Here is a 4,472-nt window from a genome sequence, read left to right as displayed (position 1 = left end):
ACTGTCAGATTCAAATTGGATAGCACGCTGCGACGCCGCAGCTCATCAGATGAGCTCGAAGGGGACGTGGCGTCTCTTTGGCAGTCTAATCGACCTCTCCCAAGCGAGAGCGGAGACGCAAAAGCAGCTCCGGCGGGTTCTGCATGGGTGTCAAGGTACGATGTCGCAACTTGCGGACACACTGTGCGAGAGATATCTCTATCGTACGGAGGACCCGACAGGGTCTGAGTACATGTACTCTGGCAGGCCTAATGAAACACTCGATGCCCCTTTTGAGTTGCACGACCTTAAGGCCGCCTTAGCAAAAAGGAGCCGGGGTACGGCTCCGGGACGAAACCACACAATAGGGAGCCTGTTGGCGAAGCTACCGGAGTCAGCCTACCTCCATTTATTAGAATACAGGAACCAGATTTGGGGCGGGCGTCCACTCTTTCCCGAGTGGGAAACGTCACTTCTGGCATTTACCCCTAAAACAGGTAAGGCCGTGAATACGGACAACCTGAGGCCCATATCACTGACCTCGTGTGCGGGCAAGCTTATGGAGACAATGGTACCGAATCACCTCTCTTCATACCTGGAGAGCAAGGGCTTCTTTGCATTCACCATGTTCGGGTTTCGCCCCCACATGTCTGCACAGGACGTCCTCCTTCAGCTGCACAGGGATCTCGCCCTTGATCTGAAAGGGGATTTCAACAATGTTAAACACGGTAGCATCGTGGCCAACTTGAGTTCTACCGATTGTGGGGCTAGGGCCTACGCTTATGTAAGAGATTTCTTGACTAATCGCCAGGCCTTTCTTCGAATTGAGGACGAAGAATATGGCCTTTACATGATGGGAACACGGGGTACCCCTCAGGGAGCTGTGTTATCACAGCTCCTGTTCAACATAGCTATAATGCGCCTCCCAAGCCAACTGGCGCCGGAGGAAGGCATTCAACACGCGTTATGTGCAGATGACTTTACAATCTCGACCACCGAGGGGAGCCTTGGGGACATGGAGGACCGCCTTCAGCAGGCCGCTTATATAGTGGATGCGTATGCTATTGACTGTGGGCTCCAATGCACTCCAGCGAAATCAGAGCTTCTGGATGTAAGAGCGAACCCAAAGGATAGGACAACAATACAGATCTCGCTGTCAGAAGGCCCTATTAGAGAGGTGGAAGAGCTCCGTATTCTGGGCCTTTTCATTCACCAGATACTCAGACCGTACTCCACTATTGTGAAGCTCAAGAGAGTAGGCGAACAGGTAGGGGGCATGATCCGTCGCGTTTCCAACAAGCGGGGCGGTCTGCGGGGCTGGGACGCGCTTCGGCTCGTCTGTGCCTTTGTGGCTAGCCGGATCCTCTACGCCGTGCCATATCTCCGCACTACTAGGCAAGACGAGGCGCGAATAGACGCCATCATCCGCAAGGAAACCAAGCGAGCCCTGGATCTCCCGGTGGCTACCTCTAATGCCAAACTCAAGGCATTGCGGGTGCTAAACTCTTACCAGGAGCTGCGGGAGGCCCACCTCGTGAACCAATACACGCGGCTCATGCAGACCGCCCCTGGGCGCCGCCTGCTAAACGGTTTACACATTCAACACGACTGCACTCCAGAGGAGGCGAAGCGTATCCTATAACTCTGGTGCCATATGCTCTGGGTGTCCCCTCTCCCCCGTAACATGGACACCGACATGCACGAAAACAGACTCCAAGCGCGGGCTCGGGCTCTTGAGAGACAACACGCCTCCCGACTCGGTGTATACTATGTAGACGTAACAGGGCAATCGCCCACGGGATGTTACACGGCCTCTGTCGTTCACCAAGAAATGCACGTTGATAGAATCTCCTTTCGAGCCCCGATTTCAATGCGAGCCGAGGGAGTAGCGATAGCGCTTGCTGCCACCCACGCCACTTCGAGAATCAACATCACGGACTCCCAAAAAGCATGTGATCATTACTTGGCAGGGGAGATCTCCCCCTCAGCTGCTTGTATTCTCAGACGGACTGCCACTGATTCAACACCGAAAAGAATCATTTTGGCTCCTGGCCACCAGAGCTTAAGAGTTAATGAGGCCGCTGACGCGGCTGCCCGAGCGCTTACTCATCGGGCTCCTCATCTCAGCTCTTCTGGCTCAGAGGCTAACCAGCCGCAGCTGCGGTTCAGGGAAATAATTACGCATTATAGTGACAACTACCCGCCTTTTCCCGGCTCCTGCAAAGGGGCTGAGTAAGACGGAGGAGAGAACTTTAAGGCGCCTGCAGACAGATGCTCTAATCTGTCCTGCAATCAAAAAACAGTAGGATCCTAACACGGATGGGCGATGCCCGCTCTGTGGGGAGACCTGCGATATATTCCACATGGTGTGGGCATGTACTGAAAATTTCCACCTCCCTTCTTCCCCTACCCCTTCTCGAGAGGCATGGGAGACTGCCCTCCTCAACTGCTCCTTCCATGAGTCCCAAAGGGCACTGGTGAAACGGGCGAGAGACGGGACCTCGTCATGCGGTGTCCCGGAGTAGAGACGCCGATCATGTAGCGGGGCCACTCTGTGGCTCCCAAACTCTATTTCTCAGTTTCAATTTCAGTTTATTTCCGACAACAAGTACAGGGCGACGGGATAAAAGCTGCGTCAAGGGCAGCTTGACTGGCCCCGTCTCCCCGGACATGGCAGCAAGCACTACAGTTCGGGAGTACATAAAATACATATGATGGGAAGAATAACAAGGAACAATTTAAAAAATATGCGAGCGAGATAAGTGCAAAAACAGTGAATCAGTGCATTCGTTAATAAATACAATCAAATCTTACAGTTCGGGTTAGTTAATAATGTCGAATAATTTTTTCTTGGTTAGAACCCACAGTTGCTCTTCCTTAGCTTATTTTTGTTTAGTGTACTAGGCAGACTGTATCGAAGCATCTGGCGACCGTAGTTAGTACGTGGTCGCGGAACGTGCCAATGTTCATGGTGGCGGGTGGAGCGAGATGACATGTTAATCTGCAAGTTTGCAACGGTTCGTAATTTTGTTATATCTTTATGGATTTCAGATTTCAAGGATGCCAGCAACTGGCGCTCATAAAGCGTAGAAAGTTTAGTAATCATGTATTTAAAGAATAGGTCGGAAGTGTGGGCATTATATGGAGAGTTTGAAATGGCTCTAAATAAAATAATAAATAAAGGTCTTCACCACCCACCACCTGTATCTCAGCGCATCAGCGGTAGCATTTAGTACCTTTTAATTTCCATACCTTTGCGAAGAACGGGCACTCTGCCGTTCTCCTCCAAATATTGTGTATTCTTTTGTGTAGCTCATAGGCACTGGTAGAGCGGCGCGGACACTTGCGTCGCAGAATACTCTTAGCGGCCGCGCTTCGATGTAGACGAAACGAAAAATAAACTTCTGTGGTAGATTATAATTCATGTTGAATTGCCACATACTTTAGCTCACGAAGCTAAACGGCAAAGCAGCGCTAGGAACCTCGGTGTAGGGCTGTTAGAGGTTGTGCTGATTGCGCAGCAAGCCAGGCGCTCTATGTATCGATTTGATTTCATTGTGATTGGATCTTTGCATCACAATATTTGATACCTTCAAAGCCGTTGGCAATGCACGCCGTAACCTTATTTCAACGTGTGCTTTAGAAACTTACTCCACATTGCAGGCACATTGAAAAACAAAAACGAAAGCCACAAAGCAAAGATGCGGCGGTCGTGCTTGCCTGAGGCTGGGCGGGGTCGGCGAGCCTCGTGGGTCTGTCTTCTTCAATTATCCGCGTTCCATGCGGATGAAGGTTCAAAATTACTCGTCCTCAGATGAAGGGAGGTCGAGATCGGATTTAGAAGTTTAAATTTCAACCCGCTGTATGGTCGGGACATGGTCTTGGGGTCATACTCAGTTTTCGTGGTCATCTCCATGGCCTAGGACAACCAATCAGTCCATCCGCGCCTCGGCGGCCTGGCGTAATCTTCTACCTCGCGTGGATTGCGAAAAACTCGCCCGCCTGAACAAAATGGTATCGAGATGTTCTTCTCGACCTCCACGAGGCGCTGAGACTGTAGCCAGCAGGATCTAGTGCGAAGTTATGCTGTCATGATCGAGAATGGGTAGAACCGACGTGAAGTACGTCGCCAGAAGCACAGCGCCGCCGATGTCTACGGCAGCTGGAAACACATTTCCTTACGCAAATAAATAAGATTTCGCTACCACAAAATTGTGTGCATATTCGAAAACCCGGCGCCGTACGGAAGCAGTCTCGCCAGCACACTTCGCTAGGACAGGGGAAAAAAGAACCCCCAGAGAGCGCCTAACCTGGTGTGTGTTGTTGCCCTCTCTACATCACTCGCCGGCACGGCACCAAAGGAATGACGACGCGCGTCGTCGATTGTTCGAGAAAGTTGAGTGATTTCTACTCAATGCTGACGGAGGGGGCGTAGCCTTGACCGTGCTAAGTGATGCCCTTTCCCCTTCAATCGTGCGCTGAGGGCGGCGCAG

General features: G+C 51.5%; 1 pseudogene; it reads left to right on the top strand.

Moving 5' to 3' along the window:
- Window positions 1–832: 832 nt before the first annotated feature.
- LOC149360349 (uncharacterized) lies at window positions 833–2,504 on the top strand (annotated as a pseudogene).
- Window positions 2,505–4,472: the final 1,968 nt, after the last annotated feature.

The sequence above is a fragment of the Amblyomma mixtum genome, chromosome 2 (genome assembly GCF_055824585.1).
Source record: "Amblyomma mixtum isolate Tamu chromosome 2, ASM5582458v1, whole genome shotgun sequence".
In the NCBI taxonomy this organism is placed as follows: Eukaryota; Metazoa; Arthropoda; class Arachnida; order Ixodida; family Ixodidae; genus Amblyomma; species Amblyomma mixtum.
This window is presented reverse-complemented; position numbering and strand designations above follow the sequence as displayed.